Source organism: Kogia breviceps, chromosome 4 (assembly GCF_026419965.1).
Source record: "Kogia breviceps isolate mKogBre1 chromosome 4, mKogBre1 haplotype 1, whole genome shotgun sequence".
In the NCBI taxonomy this organism is placed as follows: domain Eukaryota; kingdom Metazoa; phylum Chordata; class Mammalia; order Artiodactyla; family Physeteridae; genus Kogia; species Kogia breviceps.
Genome location: NC_081313.1, coordinates 146,245,619 through 146,258,824, shown reverse-complemented (window position 1 = coordinate 146,258,824; position 13,206 = coordinate 146,245,619). Strand labels below are relative to the sequence as shown.

The following is a 13,206-nucleotide window of genomic DNA, read 5'->3' as shown; positions in this document are numbered from 1 at the left end:
GAATTTCTTTACATGCTTTTTAGACAGATTGTTCTTTTACGAACTTCATGTTGGGAAAACTTGAGTCTAAAAATAGCGTCTGTGAAGGGTATTTTGTTCAGAAAGGTGTAAGACTTGAATCCTGTCCATCCATGTTTTTAAAGATTCAGCATACTGGTAGCTTTCCGTTGGCTTTTGGAATGGACATTGTCCACAAACCACCTTACAACACAGCTCACGGTATAAAGTTGTATGAACTTTGTCCCACTTAGGCTGGAAACATGCCGCTTGGACAGTTTTGAGCTGTCTTCGTGTTTCGTTGTATTGTGTAATGAGGACTATACTGATCTTTCGTCCGAGCTCTGCACCAATTGGTTGGGTTAGTTGGGTTTCCTGCTTAGGGCTCAACCTTGCCAGTCTTGGTTCTCTCATCTCTAAAAAGGAGGATTGAAATAACTCCCTGACTGATCTCGGGGATGTTTGAAAGCTGAAAACAAGGGCTCAGTGCAGGATGTGACTGTTTAAACACAGTAAATGTTTCAACAGCAAAAGCTGGACAGTCCATGGACGCCATCCAAGTGTTCACATATAATAGTGCTCAGAGTCTATTTTGCCTCTTTCCTCATCCATTCATCTGATGGTCACAAGTCCCTGTGGTTTGTACCGGCCCCAAGTCTCTTGAATCTCCGCTTATTTCCATTCCCGTTGCCACAGCCAGCTCTGTCAGCGCTCCGCGGATCATGTCAGCAGCCTCCTCTGCCCCTCCCTGCCCCGACCAGCACAGCCCGTTGGACGGTCACTTCCCCTTCGTGCTCCTCCTTGGTGCGTAAAAAAGCCCAGACTTCTGAGCCTAACAGTCACAGCTTTGTGGTGTCTGGTCTGGCTTCTTCTTTCTTGTGTTTCTGGTTCTTGGAATGTGGCGTGCATATATGCCCATGCTACGTCGAGTAAGCCTGGAGATCCTGTCCCGGCTCAGCAAGACTGACGTTCCTTCAAGACACCTGCCAACCTCCTGCCCTTGTTTGTGTCTCCTGCATTGGAAGGATGCTCTTTTCCTTTGTTCTTATAAGCGTGACCCGTTTATCTCATCACAGTCCCTTCATTCTGTGTTTTCCTGTGCCGAGGGTGTCTGCTTACGTGCCTTCCCCATCAGAGCAAGGACTAAGCCCTGTTTCTCCACCTCCAGCACCTGGCACCCTGCCTTGCCCTTAGAAGGTGCTCAACTACTGTCTGTTTAATGAATGGAAAGGTAGGGCTTCCTGAATTTCACAAACAGCCTGCAGTAAAGGCAGAGGTACAATTTCACATACATGGATGTTTTAATTTTTCAAAAGCTTACTATGTAATTTCATTGTTTACTAAAATTTAAAATCTTGGAGGGCTCCCAGACTCTTCTTTACATATGTGCGAAAGTGTTTGGAAAACGGTGAGCCACTGCATTCACACCAGGACAAAGGAGAGTCACTGTTGTCTGGAGCACGGATAGCTGGGAGGTACTCATGGAGCGAAAACCTTGACCTTTGTATGTCTCAAGTGAGTGAACGGACGCCAGTCTGTTGACCACGTGGAGAGAGGGGAAGGGGAGATAAGGATGCAGGCCCCAGGTCAACAGGCTGCGGGAGCCACAACTGGCCAGTCTTTAAGAGGAAAAGCAAAGTGGACAGACAGGTGTCTTTCCGGCCTTGGGAGATCTGTGTCAGCCTTGGTGGCCTCACGTTCCTTTAGAGCCTCCGCAGTGTCCTCCTCCTTCTCCCAAACTGCTTTTGACTATTTTTGTCTTTCACAATGTGACAGCACATAATCATGTTCCTACCACCTAAGTGAGAAAGAACAGATTTGCTCCCACGTTGCTTATGTTTACCTCCACACACCGCTTCATCCCCAGCACTGTGGCTCTGTTCTTTGCCTGCACAAGAAACAAAATTGTTCTGTTCCGCGCTAGTCTATGTTTACCTAAACATCTAATGCTGTCTCGTCACAACTTAGCAGATGCTGGAAGGTTTGGCAAGCCCTTAGGTGAACTATGTGATGTAACAAATAATTAGTCCCTTTTTTCCCCTTTAGAGCTTAAGGAGCTGCTGAGACCCCGTAAAATGGACAAGACCCATTGATAGATGTCTAGCTCTGCCTAAGTCCCTTGCAGGTCTGGTCTTGTATCACTCTGGGATTAATGTTTGTTGTATCGTGTTCTTTGGAAGGAAAATAAAATGAGGAAGAATTTTCTCACATTTGATCTGAATGAACAGAACTAAAAAGTGAAATTCTACTGCATCTGAGAAGAAGTCAATCACTTTAATCGCAAAGAAGATTCCCTGCCTCTGTTAGAAATTGCACTCTTGATAATTTAGAATCAGAATCCATGACAGTTTGTGATGAATTGGCTCCTTTTGGGCTAAAGAAGGTAAGAAGTTCTAATTACCCCTGGATTATTCCAGAGTGGGTAAAAAAAAGTAAAAATTAAAACTAACAAAAAACCATTTCCTATTATAAATAACAATGGAATTTAGTCTGCTATTATACCTTCAGACCTACTGTAGGACATGCTGTTCTTTGCTGTTCCACTTGAGGCAGGATTCACAGTTTTTCTAACGGGTACAGATCACTATGCCTGATACTGTGAGCAAATGCTATACTTGAGCTCCACTCTTGTCTCTCTCAGGCTTTGTTTAGTATTGTGTAACATGTAAATACATACTGTCAACCTCCAGCATGATACCAGGCACATAATAGAAACCCAATAAATGTTTCACTGTGAGTGGAGTATAAGTTGATAGAATATTTTCGAAGGTTGATTAGGCAGATTAGATTGATTGAAAATCTTTCAATATATATATATTTTTTGGTGGTACGCGGGCGTCTCATTGTTGTGGCCTCTCCCGTCGCGGAGCACAGGCTCTGGACGCGCAGGCTCAGAGGCCATGGCTCATGGGTCTAGCTGCTCCGCGGTATGTGGGATCTTCCCAGACAGGGGCACGAACCCATGTCCCCTGCATCGGCAGGCGGACTCTCAACCACTGTGCCAGGGAAGTCCCTGAAAACAGGGAAGTCCCTGAAATATTTCAATATTTTAAGTTTTCATCTCTTTCATTCCAGAAATTCTATGTCTAGAAATTTATATATAGCTATATACATTTATAAAGAGGTTCACATTGCAGCCTTTCTGTAACAGAGAAAAAAACGAAAAAAACCCCGAACTGAAAACAACTAAAAGTCCATCAGTATTGCACTGGCCATGTAAATTATGTAATGTGACGCAGCTATTAAACAGAAGAGAATGGATGTACGCACAAATTGGGAAAATCACTATCCAAGAGAGATTGTAGACTATGTATAGTATACTGCTCTTCTATAAAATACAGGCTATCCATTACGTAGAAATACTTACATACAAGATACAACAAGTGTGAACGTAAGCACTTGGGAAATATCTGAAAGAACCACACACGAAACTGGGAGAGTGGAACAACTTTCCATGTCCTTTATCATGGGAATTCGGAAGGGTACACACACGAACTAATGGGCCTCTGCTTCCATCGTCCGGTTAAGGGGGGAATTGCAGGCGTCTGAGTCCTCTTTAGTAATCAAGCGTCTGAGTCGGCCGGCGTGATGACGTCATCTCGACGGGCGGTGGCGCGTGCGCAGTAGAAGGAGGTCCGCGAGGTACGCGGGCTTCAACCTAGGCGCCTGTGGTTCGGTTCCTTGTGCTGACACTGGGGGCGCCGGGTTGACGACTTAGGCACTCTTGGTGTTGGGTGGGCGGCATGTTGAGGGTCACATGAGCCAGTGGCATCATGCCCGAGGGCGGTGGGGTCAGGGTCGCGGCTTTTCCGGACGTTCGTCGGCCAAGAGGAAAGAACGCACATCCCGGAAAGGTAATACACTTGGCCCCTGGGCGTTGCGGGTGGAGCTCAGAGCCCCTGGGCCTGGGCTTTGTCTTTTCTCTCTCCTGTCACTGTTGCCCCGCGCGCTGCCCCGTCCGCGCTGTGCTAGAGGATATTGGTCGTCTCCCGGCTCAGTTCACAGTAGCTGAAAGCGACGGTGTGTGATGTTCTGATTTCCCCCCATCGTTTTAAAAGGGAGGCTCTGGCCATTGCTCCTCGGGTAACATGCAGAGGAACTGCTTTTGAAGATGGGACTGTCAGTGTTAGGGACACTCCTTAATTACCAAAATAGAATCCCCTTCAATTCCTCAAGCTGTGTTGTTTTGGCACAGAAAATGTGAGTAAGAGGAACTCGAACTAAGTTTGAGTGAAAAAACGCACCGGTACCGCCGAATTTTCCATCGAAACAGTTGATCTGTGTTGTCTCTAGGAATTATAAAGGGCGTACTGTTGCTTCCTAACCGGTGTCATTTGAGAGATCTACCTCTGTACGTTCAAATGATTAATTTGGAGACTTTGCTCATGTGTGCAGTAAACCCTTTAATTCCCTAAGACCTTCCTTTCCTCCATGTCATACCCCATAAAGCCCGCTTCAGTTTATCTCCTGAATTTCTTTTGAATCTGTCAACTCTTCCTCAACATCTAATACTGAACTTGCCTGTCGGTTGCAATTAGGTCCTAACTAGCGTCCATATTTCTTGTTTCCTTCCAGTCCATTCTTCACACAAGAAACCTTAACAGCAAGTTGGAGCATTGCTCATAACCATCGCTCCAAAACATTGTTTTGAGAATAGAAAACCAACTGTTGGCCTTCAAGTCTCTGCGTGGTCTAGAATCCTCTCTGCTTCTCTAGCCCCATCTTGTGCCACTTTTGTCCTCACTTTCTATGCTTCAGACACACTGAATTAACCTTAGTTCTAACTCATCTTACAGAAGTCAGTTCAGATACTAGTTTTCACTGTGAATCCTAGCCTTAAGGAATTTTGTTATCAGGTTTTGTATGAGGACTAAAAATAAACTGGGAAGTGGAAGAATTGAGTTTAAACTATTTCAGTCAACACGCGTGTATTCCTGATACCTTAGTAGTCAACATCGGGCTAGGTTTTATCAGGGATACAGAAGTTCTGGCCGTCTCTGGTTTTAGATATCCCTCATTTGTTGAGACCTTTGCATTGTTTAGTTGCCTTTTATCTGTTTTCAAGACGGGAAAACAGGAACAAGGGAAGTATAGGTTATTACTAGGTGGGGTTGAATAAGTGGAGCAGCACAATGCAAAGAAGAAAGAGGAGAGAGACCTAGTATAGAGGGATATGATTTCCATTTTCAAGGCGCGTTCATCCTATGCAGGGAGACAGCCTAAGATAAAATTTGCCTAACAAACAATATATTATTAGGTGGAAAGAGTATCTCCCAGTGGGACAGCGGATGCCTGGGACTCGTTGCATTGCTTTCAAAGTTCCTTTAAAAAAGGTAAGTGAAAGTTAATACCGTATGCTTCCAGAAATCTGAATTCACCATATAGAGCCCTGGCTCTCAACCCTGTCGTAGTCCATTTTCCCTTTTTATAGCGAATACTTTTTAATACCTCCTTTAGTATCCAGAAATGGAATTCATAGATAAATACAGCCTACTTTTGTATTTAATGTAAAAAAAAAGCCAATGGAATGCCGTAACTATAAATAAAGGACAAAATACTTTATAAGAAAGTAATATGTATCTCAGTATGTAAATGTTTGGGGATGACTATACTGGAAATAAATAGTCAGTTACTTGTACCATGAATGCAATAAACTATGGACTTTGATTGATAATGATGTGTCTGTGTTGGTTCACGAATTCTAAGAAATGAAGCACACTGGTATGGCACGTCGATAATGGGAAAGGTTGTGTGGGGTGAAGGAGAGAGGGTATAAGTGGGAACTGTGTACTTTTTACTCAGTTTTGCTGTGAATCTCAAACTGCTCTAAAAGTAGTCTACTAATTTAAAAAGAAAAGTGTTTCACTGGCACTTGAATAACCAAACAGATCAATGGAACAGAGTACATAAATAAGGCAAATACGTAACAGAATGTTTAGCAGTGAAAGCCATCCTTCATATAGGTAGATATTCAGGAAGTATTTATGTGTCTATTTACAGGCACTCTGCTTGGAGCTGGCGATACAGTGGTAGGCAAAATTGATGTGGTCCCTTCCTTCTGGGAGTTTACAGTCTGGTTAGGAGACCAACATGAAATAAACAAACATAGAAGTAAATGTCTAGAAGTAGGCTTATTTTCTTTTGTCTAATCTCTCTAGGGGAAAGGATTGAAATACCGCTTGTAAATTCCAGAGCAGGAAACTTTACTTTGAATCTCATTTGTTAGCATCACAGGGTTTGAATAAATGGATAATATAATAAAGGATTTTAAACACATGTTCTTTCTTACTTTATTCTTTCTGACAGAGTTTTGAAAAGAATCTTGCTCCAGAAGAATGTTTTTCCCCCTTGGATCTTTTTTAAACAGACTCCAAGAATAGAACGAAGAACTTGGGCTGACTTAACATATACTCGCCGCTATTATAAGCCAGAGGTAAATGGAACCCGTAATTGAAAATGACCTTCTTTCTGATACTGTAATAATTCATAGTAATTTCAGTGCTTATCATCTTATGGTAAGGTGAATCCTGGCCTTCTTTCATGGGTTCAAAAAGGGAAGCTAGTGGTTTCTTAAATACACATTTCTAATTCCTGTTTCAAAATGAGATGAAAGATATGAATTGAACTGTAGTATTTGGCAGTACGCTCTAGATATGCTTAAGAATTTCTATAAGCTTCCATGTTCTATATTTTGAAAATGAAGTAAACTTTTAGTAAGAATAGTAGTAGCCTGAAAGGAAAGAATGGTATGTCCATTATGTCTTTAGCACTTTCTTTCAGCAGTTCCCTGAGCATGTTTAAGCATCATGGTAAAAGACAATTGTTCTATAACTTTTATGCTTTCTTTTCCTAATACCTTCTGATATCGTACAGAAACCCATATATTCTCTTGGCCCATGTAGGACATACCAGTGCAAAGGAATTATCCTTCTTCTGACCTGTTCCATGGCCTTGGGAGACAGTAACACCTAATGTTTGTTAATATTTGTATAGCAGTTTGCCATTTAGAAAGTTGTTTCATATCCATAGACTTAGCTAATCTTCACAAGAATCCTTTGCTGTTGAAGTGGAAGTAGTACTGATATCTCCTACTGAGTGCTTACTCTGCACTAAGCTCAGAGGATAGACAACTACAATTACTAATTTTGCAGACGATGAAACGGACTCTTGGAAAAGGAAGAATTGAAATTTCAACTCAGTTATTCCTCTTTTTTTATTGTGGTAAAATATACGTAAATCCTATTTATTTTAACCATTTATAAATATGCAGTTCAGTGGCATTAAGTACAGTCACAGTGTTGTGTAACCATCACCACTGTGTATAACCAAAACTTTTACATCATCCTCAACAAAAACTCTGTAACCATCAAACAGTAACCACCCCATTTTCCCTCCCACCAGCCTTTAGTAACCTCTATTCTGTTTTCTGTCTCTGTGAATTTGCCTGTTCTAGGTACCTCATGTAAGTGGAATCTACAATACTTGTCCTTCTATGTCTGGCTTATTTCACTAAACCTAGTGTTTTCAAGGTTTATCCATGTTATAGCATGGAACAAAATGCCATTCCTTTTGAGGCTTAATAAATCCCACTGTGTGTATAACGTAGTTTGTTATTCATTGGTTGATTGACACTTGGGTTGTTTCCACCTGTAGCTGTTGTGAATCATGCTGCTGTGATCATTGGTGTACAAATATTTGTTCAAATCCCTGCTTTCAGTTCTCTTAGATGTGCAGTGTAGGTAGTAGCACAGTTGTTGGATCATATGGTAGCTGTACATTTAACCTTTGAGAAACTGCCAAACCTTTCTACAGTGTCGTCTTGTTTTTAAACAATTATCACAAATTTTAAACATATACGAAAGTACACAAAATACTTTGAGTGTTCCTTGTATACGCATGAACTCATCCAGCTTCAATATTTACCAACTGATGGCTGTCACATTTTATCTATATCCCCACCTGTTTCACCTTATTCCATAGTATCTTGAAGCAGCTCCAAGACAACATGTAAATACACCTATACATTTTTGGTATGTATATTTAAAATATAGGAAAACACAGACCTACTAGAGCATGGACTTGAGGATCTGGGGAGGGGGAAGGGTAAGCTGTGACGATGTGAGAGAGTGGCAGGGACATATACACACTACCAAATGTAAATTAGATAGCTAGTGGGAAACTGCAGCATAGCACAAGGAGTTCACCTCTGTGCTTTGTGACCACCTAGAGGGGTGGGATAGGGAGGGTGGGAGGGAGGGTGACACAAGAGGGAAGAGTTATGGGAACATATGTATATGTATAACTGATTCACTTTGTTGTAAAGGAGAAACTAGCACCCTATTGTAAAACAGTTATACTCAAATAAAGATGTTAAAAAATATAGGACTTGTATTCCTTAATATAATTTTGTAGTATTAAATACCCAGTGAGTGCTCAAATTTGCAGTTGTCTCCTAAATGTCACAAAAAAATGTTTTTAAGAATTTTGAATTAGATCCAAATAAGGTCCACACTTTGCCGTTGATTGTTAGGTCTCTGAGGTCTTAGTTAATCTATAGGTTCTCCCTCCATGTCTCTCTCACTATTTTTTTTCCTCCTTGAATTTTATTTTTAAAGAAACCAGGTAATTTGTCCCATCTAGATTTTGATGATTACACTCCATGTGTTGTTAACATAACCTTCCATCCCTTTATTTCCTGTAAATTGGTCATTGATCAGAATGAAGCTTGCATGTTTTGTTCTGGCAAGACAGTTTCATAGGTGGTGATGTGTTCTTCCATGGAGACATATAATTGTCTCTTTCTGTGATATTAGCAGTCACTGATGACTCATACCTCCATCCATTCATTCAGTTGAGGCTTCAAAAACTGGTGAATTCTGTTGTTCTTTTTTCACTTATTAGCTGGGTATATTTCTATCAGGAGAAGATTCCGTTCATTAACTACTTGGTTGCCCAGTTGTAGAGGCATGATTCTCTTCTTTTTTTTTTTCCGGTACGTGGGCCTCTCACTTGTGGTCCCTCCCGTTGTGGAGCACAGGCTCCAGACACGCAGGCTCAGCGGCCATGGCTCATGGGCCTAGCCGCTCCGCGGCATGTGGGATCTCCCCGGACAGGGGCACGAACCCGTGTCTCCTGCATCAGCAGGCGGACTCTCAACCACTGCACCGCCAGGGAAGCCCTCTTCTTTTATTTAACAGTTTTCAAAATAATTGATTCACTAATATCCTCCAGTGGTGACCAGTTTTTTAAAATTTATTTATTCATATCACTGTAGACTCCATTACAGTTATTATTCTAATGGAGGTCCTATCTTTGGCCAGTTGGAGCTTCTCAGTGACTCCTGAGTCCTTTTGATATGACATCAGTTGTTTGTAGACTTTTTCAGTGGTCAGAGCTGGGAGATATGTATGTTTGTTTTAAATATAAAATATGTCATAGGTTCATACTGCTACTTTCCATTTAAATTCAGAACTACAGAATTCTCACTTATCCTTTTCTGTCTTCTATTGATAGTCTTCTTCCTCCCACCCCGAGAATACCAGTTCTCAACAATGCCTGAAATTTGCTCTATTTCCTAATTTGAATCCAAGTTCTTCTGACTCTATTCTACTATTCTACTTAAATCACAGCCGCTTTGTGGCCCTTGAAATGTAAGATAGAACATAAATGTAGGTAGAACTGTTTATATCCTTTTGAGTCACATGTGCATTCATTCACATAGATTTGCTTTTCCTTTTGCATGCCTAGTAACTGTCCATTCTGCAGTTTTAATGAAAATCAGGTGATACTTACTGGTTAAAGCAGCTTTGGAAAAAATGGCTCTCATCAGAATGACTGACATACTAAGTTTAATGTACTCTCTTGGTTTATATTCTGCCTTCTCTAATTAAATTTTTATTCTTTCCTGATGAATGAAGTAATACATATTTTCATGGTTTTGCCTTATAGGACTTACCAGAAACTATTCGTTATTTAAGAATTTGTACAATTGGGCATCAGGTGCCAGATGAAGACACTATTTTTAAATTCCCATGTGCTGCTAATGGGTTTGTGAAAGAAAATAAAGATAATGGTGAGTTGTTTCTGTTTTTTTTTTCCTTTACCTGAACTTTGGTATGCATTTTGAGTGGGGTTGGGGATTTTTAACATTTTTAATAGTTCTGACATTAGGCCTGTTGTGTTTGGTAACATTAAGGTGGAAATGTCTGATGGTGCTGATAGGGTATGGTATTTTTCCTGTTTATGGTCACAAACAATTTAGTTTAGTTTGGAAAGTGATTTTTGTGAGAAATATGAACTGAAGTAGCTTACTTACCTCTTTTAAAAAAATTTGAATGGAAAATACATAAAAAGATAAAAATGTTCTTTTGTCCTATTTATTGGTTGAGATGTGGAAGAAAAGGTTAAGCCTCTCAGGTTCTTAGCGTATATAAAAGAGAAAAGAAAAAGCAAAGGTTCGGCGTGGGACACATCCCTAGAAGCAAAACAAAAGAGAGTGGACCAGAAGAGTGGCTTCGTTATCATATGTGTTTAAGATATTTTTGCTGCTTTTACCCTTTGGGTGCAAGTGAAGGAGAACACTGCCACCTCTTGTACGTATCTTCAGACAGGAAGAGCTTAGAAGGCTGGTGTTTTCTTGTTTCTGCTTTAAGATCTACTCTGTTGTTAGTAGGTCTTAATAGCGTCTGAATTGTAAGGATCCGCCTGCCTTTTTCTAGCATCTAACTGTCAGAAGGAACATTGTATTTGCTGTGTTTTAAGACTGAAGTATCTTTTGTCTGTGGAACACCAGTGACTCACATGAGAAGGTGTTCATCTTGTCCTCTTTCTAAATTTAGCCTGAGGAGTGTGCACTTTTTAAAATAAACCTGAGAGACAGTAAATATTCCGTGTATATATAAAATGATGCACATATATACATAAAACAGGGAGTAGGGGAGAAGGAATAGAGATGGAGGTGGGAAGATAGGGGATAGGAGGTGAGAGAGAGAAGGAGAGACTGGAATTTCAAGATAAATTTTCATTCTGTAACCTGGATGCTTAATGCAGGTACTAGCTCTTAAACATCTTAAGACCTATACACAGATCTTCCCTGTATTTTAGCTTTAAAACTTGAGATGCTTGTCCTTGCCCGTGATAAGCAGGGTGTCTACAAAGGAGGCAAATGATCTGATTTGTTTAAACTGTAGTCACAGAAATGTTACCCCTTAAGATGTTAGGGTGCAGCTGCCGGCCTTCTTACTTCCTCTAGGCTCCTTTGTGTGTGTTCTGTCTGTTCCGCGTGGGCTAGAAGATCCTTACGAGTGCATGAGAACACATTTGTAAACCTTGATTGTGCACATGTTATACCAAGTGTAGTCCATTGCATATGCTGACTCGTGTGTGGGTCTTCTGCATGCAGTGGGCTAACTTCACCATGCTCTCTGCCATTGCAGTCTCAGGACCTTAGTTATGATCCGTTGGTGGTTTCCTCTGCTCTAAGCCCCTCCCACAGATGCCAGGCTCACTGATAATAAGGAGGAGACTCTACTATCCACTCCCTAGTTTGTTTGAGACTCCGAAAATAAATTGTTTTAGTAAACACTGAGAGGCTTATAGGTTTGTTGTTAGGGCACAGGGATACAGAGGTGACTAGAAGTCTTTGTTCAGTAGCAATTTACAGTTATCTAGGAAGGTACACATGTAGTGACTATAAGTGGGTTACTTATAATAAAAGAATCAAGTGCAGCAGGAATATAGAGGAAAAATTGAGGAAGGCCTGACAGAGGGGACATCATTTGAGCTGGATTTGGGGGAAGAGGATTTTGCCGGCATGAGGAAAGGACAACCCAGGTATTGGGAACAGGTACAAAAGGCACAGGGCTTGAACTTGTGCTCTGGAGGGGCAGCCTCTGGTGTGACTAGAGTGTAGTGCGAAAGGGCAAAGAGTTCATACATTCATTGTCAGCAAATATTTTTATAACACCTTCTAAGTTGAAGGCACTGTTCTAGGAAGTAGGAAAAGAACAAAGTTCTTGCCCTTACGTACTTTACGTTCTAGTGGGGGAGAGAGATAAATAAATAAGTAAATATATGGAGTGTCAAGTGGTGCTAATTCATTGGAAAATAACACAACATGATGAAGAGGTGAGGGCATGTGGTAGGTGATCAGGGACACCTGTTTTATAGACAGACTTATTGGTGTCCACTGTACCCATGGCTTAAACAGGACTGGCTACCTCATCTGCAGGTGAGTTGCCAACCCCAAGAGGCAGACCATGTTTAAATTGTTCTGTTTACAATAGTAATGCAAGCTAATGTAAGCTGAATGCAAAAACTGCAGTCAGAGAAATGTATGAAGTGGAAGGCAATTTTGCGCCCTACTCAGAGGTTCCTATCAGTAATAATTTAGCACATATTGTTTCAGATATAAAAATGCAGATGTAATCATATACGAAATTCCCTTGGTATCTGCAGGAGGATTGGTTTTAGGACTCCCCATGGATACCAAAATCCTTGGATGCTCAAGTCCTGTATGTAGAATGGTGTAGTATACTTGTCCTTCTATATCTGCAGGATATGGAACCGTTGGATATACAGAATTGACTGTACATTTGATTGAATGGTATAGTATTCAGTCATTTTGGTTTATGATTTAATATATGGTGGACATCTTCCTAGGAAAATATTTAGAGACGTCATTGTTATTTATTTATTATTATTTTTCCCTCCAAATTTGCTTTATGTAGTTGGATATAATTTTTTTTTTTTTTTTTTTTTGCGGGCCTCTCACTGTTGTGGCCTCTCCCATTGCGGAGCACAGGCTCCGGACGCGCAGGCTCAGCGGCCATGGCTCACGGGCCCAGCCGCTCAGCGGCATGTGGGATCTTCCCAGACCGGGGCACGAACCCGTGTCCCCTGCATCGGCAGGCGGATTCTCAACCACTGCGCCACCAGAGAAGCCCATGGATATAAATTAATGAACAAATATTTCAGCAAGATACATGTAACAATTTAATAGAACCAGATACTCTAATTCTTTCAGGTTTTCTCAAACTCATCATGGGGTCGTAAGAAAATTAACCAACATGCATACTACTACAGTTAAATGTCAAATCTTTAAGTGCTTATGACATACTAAATTCTTGTATAATGCACTTATGAAGAACCCTTCAAGAGACTTGTGTTTTGTATGTAGAAGTGTGTTAAGAGTCAAATATTCAACTCAAT

General features: G+C 41.0%; 1 pseudogene; it reads left to right on the top strand.

Annotated features, from left to right (window-relative positions):
- Positions 1-3,628: 3,628 nt before the first annotated feature.
- Positions 3,629-13,206, top strand: part of LOC131755465 (RNA/RNP complex-1-interacting phosphatase-like) — a 313,564-nt pseudogene continuing 303,986 nt past the window's right edge.